Raw genomic sequence first — 18,188 nt, forward strand, 5'->3', positions numbered from 1 at the left:
TATAAGAAAAATTATGAAGATCAAACTGTAGGTTACCATTCAACTTAGTCATCAAGTTTTACCATTCAACTTAGTCATCAAGTTAATGAACCAATTTTGCATTTCAAATCTTCACAATTTCACACTCTCTCCCAAACCACAAGTTCAACATGTTTTACACTTGAAATGTCGAAAATCAGTTCTTCACACTCTGTTGTCGAAAATCTTTTTGAAGTTTTCAAATATCAAACAAAAATACAATATTTTTGGATTTTTGAATTTAATGAAATACAAAAATGAACACTATTTTTGAGAGATTGTGCAAGAGGATCATATCGGTTTTTTTGAGACATATCACCAACACCGTTGATCTTGATTAATCAGCAAATGTTAAAAACAAATTTACTTCTGATTGTCAGTATTGTTGTCCACTTAAACCTCTACACAAATTTTCAATTGATTCAAGATACGTATTTAATGTTTTAGAACTTAGACTTATTTGAGTGTCCCACCTCTTGAATATACTCCCGTATCCAGATCCCAATATTCTGATTTACAGGTAAGTATAACTACAAATGATATCTGTATATAAATTAGGGGAAAAATGCGAGAACTGAGGGATCTCAGGTCAGAACTTCCGTTCAGCAGAGAGATATCAGCTTCGACTTAGCAGTGGGTCCCCTTTAGAGGATCTTTTCAGCTACAACAACTGATCATCAATTTTATTGTCTAATCAGCTGAGGGCTTTATGCTATGTTTCAAGCATATGAAGAAAGTATTAGCCAGGGACTAGGTCAGAACTACCGTTCAGCAGAAGTCCCGGAATAATACCCCAGACATCATTTGAGTACAAGAACCTAGTATTCCAGAATAAGAAACCTTTCAGACGAGATTTCAGGGGTTACCTATATATCCAAGTAGTGTTCCCCACAAAATAAGTAAGTTTTGATTTTATGTTTATATCTCGAATACAATTTACTAACTGTGTGAAGCCTACTGACACATCATTAGTAAGACTTGTTTAAAAACAATTTTGTCTTTACAAATCTCTAGCATGCTGTGATAGTCCACCGATGTACTATCATCTCCTCTTTTTGCAACAAAACTCATTAGTGAAACTCATGGCGACTTGACTTTCTCTCTCTCTAAGACTCGAACACAGATGTAGTCGACAGACAACTGCACTAACACTGTTGATGCAGCATGGGGCTGTGACGCTCGTCTGTTATTCCAAATCATTAATGGTTTGTCGTATTTTCTAGAATGTCAAGCCAACAGAGCGGAACATCGTCCAACAACTCAAGGAATAACCACCGAGGAAGGAGACTTTCTCTTGAAGCTACTCTCGTTTGGTATGTAAGTGCTTTAAGAGAATCTCTTGAGGAGATGATCGCGGTAGAAGAGGTTCTAATTGACTGAGTGAACTACCTCTCCATGGCATTGGAAGATTGCTTCAGCGAAATCGACCTTTTACATCAAAGGTTGAATATCTTGGTTGTGCCTCCAATGGAACCAATTTGGCCTCTAGAGGATTAGAACCTTGCTAACGAGGTCATCCACCCCACCGGATGGGATGACGAGATACCAGAACCTCCTCCTCTTAATGTCACCTTTGAGGTTCCAATCAATCCCGCTCCCCTACCTCAAGAAGAAGTTGATGAGGAACCTTTTATCTTCCTTCCAAGGGAGATAGAGGAAATGCGCAACGACCTCTAAGGGGGTATTTCCGGAAATAGCTTGAAGCCCTCCGAAGATTAACCTCGGTATTCACCAACCATTCTTAGATCTAGGAATTAGCTATTAGGGGTTTAGAATAAGATCCCGTGGGGGCATCTCTCAAGACTTTATCTATCAAATTTAGGATGGTAATATTGTCTGATGTCAAAAAACATTTCTGCTGAGAAGGTGGCACGAGCTGTGCCCACCCAGCACGCCCCCGTGTCCACCATACTATAAGTTTTCTATTTAATTTTGTTACTGGCACTTTGGCCACGGGGCCGTGTCCACCAGGCACGCCCCCGTGCTGCAGTGACTAGTTACCACAAAATTGTTATTTTTACCCACTTTTGCACATTTAATCAAAAAAAAAATCCTATTTGGGACACATTGAGAACAATGTGTAATTTAAGTGTGGGGGGGATTTTAAAACCTTGAATCTCTTGTCCTAAAAACAAGCCTTACACAAAGCTCGCCATGGAAAACCGCTAATCATCCCAAACTTCTTCTTTTTGTCAAAATTTTTTATTGTTTTTACTTATCTTGGTTTAGTTGGGAAAAATAAGTTCTAAAAATTATATTTTTAATAATTTATCCCTGATAGCGTCGTGATAAAAACAACTAGTTAAGAAAATTATAAAAACAGGCATAACAAATCTTTGTAAAATTTGATCATATATACATTTTTACACTATAACCCTTTTCCCACAAAAGTGAGTTTTGAGCCTTTACTGAGCATACAAATACACATCTATACTAATTGCTCAATTTTTCGTTTCTTGTGTGAATAGCCCGTTTGGATCTTACAAATCTAGAACTTGCCAAAACGATACATTCCAAATCCTTACCGACATAAATCCAAGTAAGTAAATGATAGAGGCATTAGGACTAAACCCAGTTTCATCTTAAACCTTTATTTTTCTTTCATTCCTTACCAAATACATCCCCTTAGTTAAACCCCTTTGAGACTTAACTTTTTTGTTTCTAAACCCGCAAAAATATATACTTTTGCAAAAACAACTCCCCACATCCACAAAACTTTTTATTTAGACCCCTTATTTTTGTAAAAAGTTCGGTTATAAAAATTACAAGTATGGCTCAGTTTCAACTTTGGTTAAAAAATAAAAAATAAATAAATTAGCTAAAGTCGTTTTTGCTAAGCCACAAAGCAATGGAAAAACCGAAACTTTTTATGCTTTTCACCATTTTTACCAAACACACATACCCGAGCCACAACCTAACCTTTTTAAAGCCATCTTTATATTTACGGGGATTCAATGTCAAAAAGGAGGAGATTTGATTATTTGTCAAGCCTATAGTAGTAGTAAGTTCCAAACCGGGTCCGAGCGTTTTCACTTAAACACTTTGGCCAAGTGTTGAGTGACCGCTTGTGAGGTGTATGAATTTGTATATAACTAAATAGAATTTTATAATGGCATGTTATACCCAAAACAAATAATTTTTCTTAATATATGTTTTAAATAAATCATGACCAATACGTTTGTAAATAAAATAAAAACAAAATAACTTAGAACATGGATTCCCGACACTCTAAAGATAAACCCAAAACTTCTCTTCTACCAATTCCGTTTGGGTGTGTAAGCCACGTTATAGAATTTTTCTTGAGGACAAGCAAAGATTCAAGTGTGGAGGTATTTGATGTGCGTAAAATGCAACATATAAATTACATCAAACAAGGCGTAAAATCAACCCTTTTTCGGTACTAATGTTGGAAAAAGCATGTTTCTTAACATATAAATACATCAAACAAGGCGTAAAATCAACCCTTTTTCGGTACTAATGTTGGAAAAAGCATGTTTCTTTGTTTACTTTTAATTTTCAGGATCAGAAGAGCTTAAAAGCACAAAAGGAACAAACTAATAGTAGAAACCAACACAAATACAAAGAAGAAGGATTGACACGACTTGCCAAATCCCCATCCACATCCAAACCGACAAAAATAATAAAAACAGAAGCTTAGGCACGGGGTTGTGCCCACCAGGCATGGGGTCGTGCCCAGTCAAGATTCCCTGCAAAGAAGGACAACAGCAAAAGACAAACTAACACGAGGCCATGCCAACTCAACATGGGTCGTGGTCAACTCTATGATTCGTAGAATCTGAGATAGTACATCAAGTACAAACACCACGGGGCCGTGCTCTACCACCACGGGGCGTGTTAGTACAAGACCTGACATCTGAAGTTAATGCAGTAAGAGAAAGTGAAGACCACGGGGCCGTGCCAGGTGGACACAGGGTCGTGTGAAGAGTCTTTTCTCAGCTATAAATAGGGGTGCTTAGTTTCATTCCAACTCATCTCTTGGCAAACAACTTCTCTCACACTTGCCATTAGTCCACCACCATTACAACACCCACCACCATCATCCATCTTTCATCTTTTAGAGTGTGTAGTAGTCTCGGGATCTAGGATCGATCATAAGAATTCTTGTCAAAAAATGCCGTGCTTGGCTAATCTCTTACATCACTTGGTGAAGACGAATCTTTTATGTATTAATTTTGATTTCCAATCTTTGGCAAACATTTTATTTGGGTATGTATTATTTAATAACTAGTTTCCTGTATTGAAGGTGAACTTTCCTTAATCATTTCTTCATGTTTTGTTGATTCACTCATTCATGTCTTTACGGTCTATATAAAATGCGTTAACTGCCTGGAAGTGGGATAGAAGGGTGTTTGGGTAAAGCTCTTGCCTCGTTTAGTGTATAGATCCTGCGAGGACCTGATTCAAGCTTAGTAGGACTTCCCTTGAGGCATATAATATCAAATCGGGGGAAGTAAGAATAGCTTGTAATCCCTTATCTATAAACTACTATTAAAACATTAAACCGAACTTGTGCGACTATATCCCTACTGACTCAGACCAATAGGTTGAGGGTAACGCTGTCTGGAAGGGGGCCTACCACTTTTCGCATTAATAACTTACTTAAATGTCTTTCAATATTCCTACATTGCGGGACAGTATCACTGCTGACTCAGACCAATAGGTTGAGGGTAACGTTGCCTGGAAGGGGGCCTACCATTATAACTTAGATAATCTCTTAAAAAGCCCAAAGTGCGGGAATCATCAAAGGATACATAAAAGAGGAGTTGGAACCTAGTGATTCCTTCTTGTCTATTTATTTTCCTTATATTTTTATTTTTTCTAGTTTATCTTTTTAAATCTTTTCAAAAACTTTTATCAAAATTTGGTTAGATAAAACGTTAACGATAAGCCAGTATTAAAAGCTCTTGTGTCCTTGGACGACCTCAGTATCTTACCATCGCTATACTACTGTGACACTTGTGCCTCTACGACCATCATACGAATACAAATCCAATGAAATCTTGTGTTTCATACTTGGGATTTGTATAAATATGTATATCATTTGCACATATCAATTCTTGTTCGATTTCAAGCTTTAAATCGCTTTCTAGAAAGTTATACGGAAACTGATGCGTAAACGTAATCAGTTTAACGCAACAAACACTGCGGAATAGTGACATAAGCTTAACATACCTTAAATAACCTTTACATAACTTAGAAATAAGCTTCGGAAGGTTTGGTGTGTCGAAAACAAGTTTATTCGATCGCAGGGACTATTTGCATCAAACTGCGAAAGTATGCTGATTTGTATAGTAACGAACATTCCGAAACTTGATCATGAGCTAAACATACCCTAAATATCCTTTACATAGCTTAGAAATAGGATTTGATGGGTTCGGTATGCTAAAATAAACTTATTTGATCAATAGGGACTAAAAGCGTCAAAAAGTGCATAAGTTTGCATTTTCACGCATATCTTACGTTCTGAACATATCCGGACGTCAAAAAACTTTTGTAATCATCAAAATATTTTAGTTTAGTGATTAGAATGCAAAAATACCATTCGTCATGCAATTTGGATCGATTTCGCGTCCGTTCAAGTTTTCGCTGTAATTAACCGAATAATGCGACCGTACGACCAAACGAACCGACATCTGAGATATTTTCAAGTATGTTTCAAGTCCCCTATGCTTTAACATCCTTGTAGAGCCTTGAAAATGGGTTAACGGGGTTTAAACGCGTCAAAAATGGCTTAAACGAGCTGCAGGGACCATTTTTGCCAATTTTCAAAAGTTTCTGTATCTGGGGAGGGGTGGCGTCGCGCGACCCCAAATGGGGTGGTACCGTGGCGCGACGCCACGACCCTGTTTTGACACAAATATCAGTTTTCAGCAAGCTGTTTGAACTTGAGGGTCTTTTATGCAACTTTTTCAATACTATGAACTAGTTTTGGAGCTCCCATTGTATACTAAACCATGTTCCACAAGTGTATGGTTAGGATTGAACCTTGATTCTTGCAAAAACACTTGTCATGATCTTGTTTATCCAAGCTTACTATAAATAGAAGTGGGTTCTTCTCTTCTTTCCTCACAATTTGATCTCAATTTTGCTCTAAGTTGAAGCTCTCACTTGTGAAGCTTCATACCTGAGTATTTTGAGTTCAAATCTTCATTGCTTGGACCTTTTGTAAGCTTCTTTCATGTTTTTTATGATTTTCAAGCATGAAAGTCAAACAGTGTTTGACTTTCTACTTTGACCTTGATTTGGTCAACACAAAGTTCGTTTGAACTTTGCAACGTGAGCGTAATCACGATGGTTATAGTCCCATGTGACTATACCTACTGATTACCACTTCGACTAGTCGAAGTGACGAGTCAAAGTTTCGGTTAAAATACGTGTTTATGCGTATTTTGCAACGAAGCTATTTTCGGGTATCAAAACACTTTGTTTTGATATCAAACTTGTTTTCTAACTTAGTTAAACATGTTTTAACATGTTTAACTCATCACTTTTGGTCTAGTGCTTGTATAGGGTCGTAAGTCAAACGGTCTTGACAACCGCTTAGACTTTCGAACCCGACCCGTTTGGTCGATCTTTAGGATCCGACCAAGCATGTTATGTGACCATAGTTGTATAGGGAATAACCTTCCGAGGTTATACCTTATGGTCACTTAGTTTAATTAGTTATATGATAGGTAGTTTATATGCCTTAGGAAAATGACCAAAATGCCCTTTTCATGCATGATTTGAATTTAAGCATATGTAACCAAACTTTTGCCACTTAAACTGATTATGCAACATATTAAAACATGTTAGGGCATATAATACATGTCATAGGACTAGTTAGGTGTCTCGAACGCGCATTTGCGCGAACGGCGCGTTAAAGTAGCGTAAGCTACCTTAATTGGTCGTAACGGGTCGTAAGCACTTAGGATAGGTTCTGATTTAGAATGTAGGCTTTTTTAAACCATATCACATGAGTTCCACTACTCATTTGGTTAACGAGACCTCATTCTACCCGATCTTCCGATTTAGATACCGATTGTTTAAAATACTGATTCCATACTAGGTGCCATGTGATTCCTTGATTTTTGAGCTTTGTTAGGCCACTTAATCAAGGATACTTACGATCTCAAGTGAGTACATAGTCCCCTCTTTTACGTTTTCAAATGTTTTGGGGTGATACATATGTGCCGATACACTATTTACATTACTTCGACTATATGATTACACGTGCATAGTACTATCTTTTGACGAATTGAACTATTATCCATGGCTTAAACAACTGATTTCCAAAGTTTGTTAGAAGTATGTGTTCATTTATACTGATTATTTATACATTCATTAACAATGATCAAGCCGATTGGTAGTACGATATAGCGCTATAGGACTAGACACCCCATTCCTGTTGTATGTAATGTTAGAAACCAAATTTTAACCAAATAGAATTTGCCTTTGTGGTATTTCTATAGTCTCTAAAGTGTAGTTTGATGCACTAAGGTTTGAATGTATTACAAAATCGCGATTGATGGTATATTTCGATATACTATCAACATGATATTGTTTGCTAAAGCATAATTTGATATGCAATTGTTTACTAAAATATACTTTGATATATTACCAAACCACGATTTAGGTATGTTCTGACATACTACCAACGTGATAATATTTACTAAAGTATAGTTGATATACTACGGACATTGTTATTGCATAAACTAAAGTATACTTTAATATACTACCAAAGCATAGTTGATATGTTATTTTCAAATCCAAAGCATAAGTTGATATGTTAATTACAAAACCAAAGTATAATTTATTATACTACCGATGTTTTTCATTCTCAAACGAAAGTATACATGTGATATACTACCGAATCTATTATTTCCGAAACTAAAGTATATTCTAATATACCATCTATTTATCCATTTCAAACTAAAGTATATTCAGATATACTACTCATCCGCTTATCTCAAAACCAAAGTATATTTTTGTATATACTATAAACATTTTACCAAAATGACGCATTTTAGAAACAAAACTTTTACAAGGATTCATGGCTATTTTTGAAAACATAAAACCTTTTCTTGTGTTATCCAAAGCCATGAATCTAATACAAGATCGGTGTATTTTTTGTACACTCTAGTTTATTTTAATTATTAAAAAATGCATCGATATTGGTATAAAAGATACCACTTTGATCGGTTTTGTTGTTTTGTAGGTTGTGAAGAGAACTAGTTTAAAATAATGAATTTATAATTAATATAACATAAATAATAAACTTTGAAAAATCAAATAAGAAATACTAATTGCAATTGATATTCAAAATTTTTCTTTGTTTTTGGAGTCAACGAGAAAACAAAACAGAATACAAAATAATTAACTTAATTAAAATTGCAATTAATGTATTTGTAATTAATGTTTTTGTTCTTTTGGAATTGTGTAGAGAATGAAATATAAATGGAGTTCAAAAAGTGTGTTGAAGAATGCTTATATAGAAGTGAAATGGAGCATGTGCAATTAATTGGGTTTTCTATAACTCTTGCCATAAACAATCATCCATAACCCACCATAGAGTTTATCTTATTGGAATTAATTGATACATGTTGACTAAAAGAAAAAGGAACAAAACGTAACAGCAACACTTCTTTGGGAGTTTAAAAAAGTGATCTTGGAGCCACAACACACCACCACTTCATCTTCATCCATTCTCCACCATCCAAACCCTAACCCCTAACCCCTAACCCTCAACTCTCCTTCAAGACTCATGATTATGGTTCGGTGTTCGTATTCATCCTCCGGTGATCGCGCCTCTTCGACCATGAACGGCTAGTCTCTTCGGTTTCACCCCGGTATAGATTGTTGTAAGAATTTCTAGGGTTTATGCATTTGTATTTTCATTTGATTTTGTGACAAATTGTTTAGTATTTGAAACCTTTAATAATTGTCGTGCATTTGAATTGAATTTGTGAATTGTCGAATGATTATAAAATTTGACTTTGCAAAATGAATTTGTGCACTTATGACTTATCGTAGGTTAGGATTTACGGTCCGTTGTCTATGGTGTCGATAGAAATTGGCACCTAAGCTTCGTGATAGTAATCCGTTAATCACTATATACAATTGAATCAAGTTAAAACATGTAGGAACCCTAGGTCTTACAATAATCGAACCAGGTGTGGAACTTGTCTCTAATTTCTTGTTTTAATCATCTAGTAATTTAGTTGCAATTTTAGTTAATCACAAGTGTTTTAGATAATACCAATTGTCGGGTCACTCCGATTTATTTTCCAACCAAATAAACATATAAAAAAAATTAGCAATCTTCATAATCTCATTGTACATTTTTGTAAATAGTCTAACTAGTCGAACAGGTCGTGCGATACTGACCACATGCTCTTCGTGGATTCGATACCCGACTTACCATAGCTACCTAGGTTTAATTGGGTTTTTGACTGATCGGGACGACACGGTCACGTCAATACACAAATCCTATGCGACTCACAGACATTTTTATGCTGACGTACCTATTTTTCACATATGTTTCAGGTGCTGCTATGTGACGATTATTGATGCATGCTACACATAGGATATGCTCGTGCCTTAGAGACTTTAAAACTGGAGAGATAATTATTTGTATTTATCTGATTTGTAATAAAAAAATGAGTTCAATAATCAAATAAAACATAACTTTTAATCCATGGTTGTGAAACAATGATTCTCTTACGACACTCCCCGACGTTTCCACCGCGATTTGTTGTTTTACGCGGTCGGGGTGTGACAGAAAAGTTGGTATCAGAGCCAATGGTTATAGGGAATTAGGTTATTAGTAATGCTTTGACTTAGACTATAACCTTCCTAGGACCCTAACACAAGTTATCTTGTGTTTAGTCTTAAAACAATACCGTCGCCTATCTTTAGGTGACAACCAAAACAAGAACACAAGTTACAAATCCATTTTTGAAAACCAATCATCTCTTCTTAGATGATTTATTATAAGGTTTTGAACCTTCAAAGTTTTCAAAATCTCGTCAAAGTTTGGGTCTAAATAATGTGAACACGTGCAATCTGGAAGGGTGGATGCCTGTACCTTGAGTTTTCTATCTAAGGCTAGAGTGTTCGTACAAATCGACATAATCGGACCAGTCACTCTTACCTGGGAACTCTTGGGGTGAGTTTCCACTTATAGGCTAAAGCATGTCTTCGCGATACATTAGTATGACCCATTTACTTTGATTAGTCACAGTGTTATTTGTTTGTTTTAGGTAACGAACAAATGATCACAATCTTCATGCTTTGTCGATATTCTTTTAAGCATTCAATTCTTACTATCCGATATCATCTCACCCGTTTCTTTTCATGTTTCTTTCTCTTTAAGAATATGCCTCCTTGACGACATGCACAACCACAAAATAACACCGAACTCGCAGCTATTATCACTCAGCAAATCGCTGTTGTACTCCCAAACCTGATAACCCAAGTAAACCAAGCAAAAATAATAACAACAATGCTCCGTGCAACTATAAATAGTTCAACTCAGCTAAGCCACTCACATTTACTGGGTCTAAAGGGGCCACTGGGCTCCTACAATGGTTTGAGAGTCTCGAAAGCACGTTTCTTCATGTACAATGTCCAAACGAGCGAAAAGTTGAGTTTGCATCGAGCGTAATCCAGAAAAGAGCACCTACATGGTGGAACGGTGTAATGTGGGATAGGGGTGTCGATGTGGCATCGGCACAAACTTGGGAAGAGCTTCAAGCTCTAATGATGAAGGAGTTCTGTCCTCGTCATGAACTCAGGGCTTTGGAAAGGGAATTCGACGATCTAAAGCAAGACAGCGGTGAACATCGAGCCTACAATGACCGTTATGAGGAACTAAGCCTGTTATGTCCTACCATGGTTACGCCTTTGGATAAGGCGATCGAAAAGTACATTGATGGTCTCCCTGACCTAGTTCAGGATATCGTTACTGGTAGCAACCCTACTACTATCAGACAGGCCATTGAACTATCTGCTATCCTGACTGAATCCCAGATCAGGAAAGGTAAGCTTTTCCGAAAGGGCGACCCGAAACCATCTGATGAGTCTATACAAGAAAATCCAAAGCAAAAACAGACTAAGACCTCCAAAAAGTCAAAGAAACGTAAGGCTTCACAAAAATTCGCTGTAGTTGCTCAGAACAATCAGGTTGCACCAAACCAGCCAGCACAACCTCGTACAAGGAAAAACTATGTTGGTACTGCATCTTTGTGCAACAAATGCAACCGTCATCATCTGGAACAAAAACAATGCCACAAATGTACCCACTGTGGGCGATTGGGACATTTGGTCAATATCTGTCGACATGCTATCCAAAACCAAGTTGCTGCAAATCCTGCTGCTGCTGCTCAAGCACCATTTACACTTGGATCGTGCTATAACTATGGTGACCTTACTCACTACCAGAACAGTTGGCCAAGACTTGTTAACGTAAATCTAGTGCGTGGACGAGTGTTTAACATAAACGAGGCAAACGCAAATGACAATGCAGCAGTGAACAATTAGACTTTTGTATTTTTCCTTGTTGTTATCTTTGACTCTTGAAACAATTCAGTTGATATATAAATAAATTTGTTGTTTCAATTTTATTTTACAAAACGGATACGATTGTGTGTATGCGTGACATACCCCTACGATGCCGACACTAAGGAACCATGTTCCTTACAAAACAAACTACTCGTGTGATTCTTTCATTTTATGATCACTTGTGATCTCCTCGAAAATCCTAAGTACTCGTTTCTTTTAAGAAACAAAGTACAAGGTACAAGTTACAAATTCTTAAACAGATACTCGAAATACCATTTCAAATCTTTGATTTGATATCTAAAGATACTCTAATGAATCCTTAATTGGATTCCTTGTGTGCCTTAATACGAATGATGCAATAACGACAAATGTGAAACCAAATCCTTATAAGGGCTTCCTATCTTCATAGTTAGATTCTTGGGGATATTTAAAGAACCAATTAAAGTCCGTGATTGGATTTCTGGTGTACTTTAAATGCATTTGATTCAAGTTAATAAACGAGCTAATAACTAAATTAACGAATACGCGACTATGTGATTATGTGTTTATGTGTAATTCTAAAGCTCGCTATCTAAGTCCTGGTAGAATCTTCCGTATTTTCATATGTTAGATTCTCAAAAGGATACTCAAAGTACTATCTTAAATTCCGTAAGGGGCTTTTCTATGCAAATAGTAAGAACCTTGGATTCCAATGTGCTATTTCAAAACGATTATTTGATTCAAAGTTACAAAGATCCTTTAGTTGTCTATTTAAAGAGATCGTACGACGATCTAGTTAAGGAGATCATGTGTTGATCTAGTTAAAAAGATCGTTCGTTGATCTAGTTAAAAAGATCCTTTGGTGGTCTAGTCAAGTCATTACATGTTTGTTCGATTGATTTTTCCCCTACGCATTATGAAACGAACTATGCGGACTGTGCAAGGAATTACGTAACTATAGATGCATACATAATTATGGAATTCAGTGCACAGAAACCACAACAAGTTTTGTCATGTGTTAAGACCTATAGTGATAAGAATAACGAAATGGGAACAATGTAAAAAGGGCATGGTGGATACGCCGCTGGTACTTCCTATATATAAGTGTTCCTTATTACATTGCGAACGTAGCGTTATTTAAGTTACTAGAAGTCCTGGACCTTGACCAATGTTATTTTATCTTACACTCTCCAAACTCCGATTTCAAGCACACACAAGTTTCCTATAATAGTCTTCATAGGAAACATTCTTCCATCCATTGTTCGAAACTCCAAGTTCATGCTATTTTCTGCAACAAGGATATCACTTTAACAATTAACAAATTCGCTAAGAATCCAAACATGGCCCAGAGTTTTACTTAGGGCATAGAGGATTCATTCGAAAGCGAAAAAATCACATTTGTTTTCACAGGTTTCCCCTAAAATTTAATTTCGGGACGAAATTTCCTAAAGTAGGGGAGACTGTGACACCTATGCCTCTACGACCATCATACGAATACAAAACCAATGAAATCTTGTGTTTCACACTTGGGATTTGTATAAATATGTATATCATTTGCACATATCAATTCTTGTTCAATTTCAAGCTTTAATTCGCCTTCTGGAAAGTTATACGCAAAGTGATGCGTAAACGTAATCAGTTTAACGCAACAAACACTTCGTAATAGTGAAATAAGCTTAACATACCTTAAATAACCTTTACATAACTTAGAAATAAGCTTTGGAAGGTTTGGTGTGTCGAAAACAAGTTTATTCGATCGTAGGGACTATTTGCGTCAAAGTGCGAAACTATGCGGACTTGTATAGTAACGAACATTCCGGAACATGATCATAAGCTAAAAATACCCTAAATATCCATTACATAGCTTAGAAATAGGTTTTGAGGGGTTAGGTGTGCTAAAATAAACTTATTTGATCAATAGGGACTAAAAGCGTCAAAAAGTGCATAAGTTTGCGTTTTCGCGCATATCTTACGTTCTGAACATATCCGGACATCCAAAAATTTTTGTAATCACAAAAATATTTTATTTTAGGGATTGGAATGCAAAAATACCATTCGTCGTGTAATTTGAATCAATTTCGCGTCCGTTCGAGTTTTCGTCGTAATTAACCGAGTAACGCTACCGTACGACCAAACGAACCAACATCCGAGATATTTTCAAGCATGTTTCAAGTCCCCTATGCTTTAACATCCTTGTAGAGCCTTGAAAATGGGTTAACGGGGTTTAAACGCGTCAAAAATGGCTTAAACGAGCTGCAGGGACCATTTCTGCCAATTTTCAAAAGTTTATATATCTGGGGAGGGGTGGTGTCGCGCGACCCCAAAAGGGGTGGTGCCGTGGCGTGACGCCACGGCCTTATTCTGACAGAAATATCAGTTTTCAGCAAGCTGTTTGAACTTGAGGGTCATTTATGCAACTTTTTCAATACTATGAACTAGTTTTGGAGCTCCCATTGTATACTAAACCATGTTCCACAAGTGTATGGTTAGGATTGAACCTTGATTCTTGCAAAAACACTTGTCATGATCTTGTTTATCCAAGCTTACTATAAATAGAAGTGGGTTCTTTACTTCTTGAAGCTCTCACTTGTGAAGCTTCATACCTAAGTACTTTGAGTTCAAATCTTCATTGCTTGGACCTTTTGTAAGCTTCTTTCATGCCTTTTATGCTTTTCAAGCATGAAAGTCAAACAGTGTTTGACTTTCTGCTTTGACCATGATTGGGTCAACACAAAGTTCATTTGAACTTTGCAAAGTGAGCGTAATCACGATGGTTATAGTCCCTTGTGACTATACCTACTGATTACCACGTCGATTAGTCGAAGTGACGAGTCAAAGTTTCAGTCAAAATACGTGTTTATGCGTATTTTGCAACGAAGATATTTTCGGGTATCAAAACACTTTTTTTTCTATATCAAACTTGTTTTCTAACTTAGTTAAACATGTTGTAACATGTTTAACTTGTCACTTTTAGTCTAGTGCTTGTATAGGGTCGTAAGTCAAACGGTCTTGACAACCGCTTAGACTTTCGAACCCGACTCGTTTGGTCGATCTTTAGGATCCGACCAAGCATGTTATGTGACCATAGTTGTATAGGGAATAACCTTCCGAGGTTATACCTTATGGTCACTTAGTTTAATTAGTTATATGATAGGTAGTTTATATGCCTTAGGAAAATGACCAAAATGCCCTTTTCATGCATAATTTGAATTTAAGCATATGTAACCTAACTTTTGCCACTTAAACTGATTATGAAACATATTAAAAGATGTTAGGGCATATAATACTTGTCATAGGACTAGTTAGGCGTCTCGAACGCGCATTTGCGCCAACGACGCGTTAATGTAGCGTAAGCTACCTTAGTGGGTCGTAACTGGTCGTAAGCACTTAGGATAGGTTTCGATTTAGAATGTAAGGTTCGTTAAACCATATCACATGAGTTCCAATACTCATTTGGTAAACGAGACCTCATTCTACCCGATCTTCCGATTTAGATACCAATTGTTTAAAATAGTGATTCCATACTAAGTGCCACATGATTCCTTGATTTCCGAGCTTTGTTAGGACACTTAATCAAGGATACTTATGATCTCAAGTGAGTACATAGTCCCCTCTTTTACGTTTTTAAATGTTTTGGGGTGATACATATGTGCCGATACACTCTTTTCATGACTTCGACTATATGATTACACGTGCATAGTACTATCTTTTGACGAATTGAACTATTATCCATGGCTTAAACAATTGATTTCCAAAGTTTGTTAGAACTATTTGTTCATTTATACTGATTATTTATACATTCATTAACACTAATCAATTTGCCTTTGTGGTATTTCTATAGTCTCTAAAGTGTAGTTTGATGCACTAAGGTTTGAATGTATTACCAAATCGCGATTTATGGTATATTTCGATATACTACCAACGTGATACTGTTTGCTAAAGCATAATTTGATCTGCTATTGTTTACTAAAATATAGTTTGATATATTACCAAACCACGATTTAGGTATGTTCCGACATACTACCAACGTGATAATATTTACTAATGTATAGTTGATATACTACCGACATTGTTATTGCATAAACTAAAGTATACTTTAATATACTACCAAAGCATAGTTGATGTGCTATTTTCAAATCCAAAGCATAAGTTGATATGTTAATTACAAAACCAAAGTATAATTTATTATACTACCGATGTTTTTCATTCTCAAACCAAAGTATACTTGTGATATACTACCGAATCTATTATTTCCAAAACTAAAGTATATTCTAATATACTATCTATTTATCCATTTCAAACTAAAGTATATTCAGATATACTACTCATCCGCTTATCTCAAAACCAAAGTATATTTTTGTATATATTATAAACATTTTACCAAAATGACGCATTTTAGAAACAAAACTTTTACAAGGATTCATGGCTATTTTTGAAAACATAAACCTTTTCTTGTGTTATCCAAAGCCATGAATCTAATACACAAATCCTATGTGACTCACAGGCATTTTTATGCTGACATACCTATTTTTCACCTATCTTTCAAGTGCTGCTATGTGACGATTATTGATGCATGCTACACTTAGGATGGACTCGTGCCTTAGCAACTTTAAAACTGGAGAGATAATTATTTGTATTTATCTAATTTGTAATAAAACAATGAGTTCAATAATCATATAAAACAAAACTTTTAATCCATGGTTGTGAAACAATGATTCTGTTACGACACTCCCCGACGTTTCCGCCGCGATTTGTTGTTTTACACGGTCGGGGTGTGATAACTACGTCTACGATGGATGGATGCACTTGCCCTAATGTGTGTAGAGTGATAGTATTATATCGTGTTTTATAACTTTAAAGCTTGATTCGCGAGTAAAAAGTGCTTAAAATATATCTGAAATTTATACACACCCGCACACACGTCAATTATGCGAACCGTCTTATCTACTCGTCCGTTCCTCACACCTTTTGGCCTCATGCATTAGAACACGCCACTTATCTTCTAAATATTTTACCAACAAACTTTCTCAATAATAGTACTCCTATCCTGCATCTCTATCATCGACAACCCAAATACGATTGCCTTCGTGTCTTCGGGTGCCTTTGTTATCCGCTTCTCCCATCTTCCATAATCAACAAACTTGCCAATCGATAAACCCCGTGTGTCTTCCTTGGTTACCCCTCAAACCATAGAGGATACAAATGGTACAATCTAAAAACAAGAGAAATCATCCATTCTCGTGACGTAGTATTCAATGAAAATATTTTTCCTTTCGTAACGCCCTCTCCAAATCCTAAAACCTGTGACTTCCTCACCAACGAAACAAACCTTTATGTTTGGTCGTCCGCCACTGTTCCGCAACCATCCTCACCTCAATCTGCCACCTCACCAGCTGGCCATACTTCTCCTAACAAAATTGCACAACCTTTATCCCCTAATCTACCCATCCCACCTACTGGTCCACGAACCACCCCTTTTTCTCCCAACAGTCCCCTCCCACATCTTGGTCAAATTGACTTGCTCTCCTCCTTTACTTCTAATTCTTCAGCCCCTAACCCCACTTCACCTACTGATCACATTCCCACTTCAAGTACTGATCACCCTCCCAACTTAACACATTCCTCTACTCCTATTCCATCCTCACCCACTACCACTTCCCTATTGTCCACCCCTAATACCACACCTTCATCATCGTCTCCCACCCTACATGCCCGTCCACAATAATGAGACAACCCTCACTAAACCAGGTATCCGTACGACTTAATTAATGATTAATTACTGCTTAATTACTGTGCATACTTGAAATTCTGATAAACTGCTACTTGATTCCTGATACTTGTACATATCTGCATCATACTTTGATTTCCGTCACTACATTATTTACATACTAAATTCTAGTGACAAACATGATGCACGAAAGCACAGTAGCACTACAAACGGATAACCTATTGAACATGCTGACAAAGCCAACATCAGGCAGATATTGCCTCTAAGGCCTGTATGAGCCAGAAAGATTTTACTACACCCATAGTGAGTGTAGGGATACAAGGGTTGTAGAACTGCGTCTCTAGGAATAAGTTACGATGACTGGATGTGCCTAAAACATACACTGAGCACAAAACACAGCACTTTAATGAACAAATCAGCTTCTAGCTAGCTAATAAAGTGCCAAAACATGAGAAAAATATTACTAGACACTTTCCAAAGTGTCGGGAATAAGTTGTGTCACTAAAAATGGTATTAACGACACTTAAAAGCTTTGTTAAGCGCTTTAACGGATTACTATCCAACCGAACAACCGGACTTTACCCGGGACATGAAAATATGGCCATAAACATTATCTGTCTTTTTCTGAGCCAGTTAGGGTCCCTGAATACCCTAACACCCGCCATAAAACACAACACACAACTAACCGGGTTAAGTACCTAACTAACTAACTTAACCTAACTAGTAACTAACTAATACTTGGAAATGGACCAAGACCCCCCCCCCTGCTAACCGGCCCCAAACTAGAGGGGACACCCTTTGATTTCTTTTGATTATTTTAATCACAATGCTTAATATCATTGTGACACATGATCCATTGGACACTAATCTTATGTTTGCCTATAAATACTAACCTTTACAC

Source organism: Helianthus annuus, chromosome 6, assembly GCF_002127325.2.
Source record: "Helianthus annuus cultivar XRQ/B chromosome 6, HanXRQr2.0-SUNRISE, whole genome shotgun sequence".
NCBI lineage: Eukaryota > Viridiplantae > Streptophyta > Magnoliopsida > Asterales > Asteraceae > Helianthus > Helianthus annuus.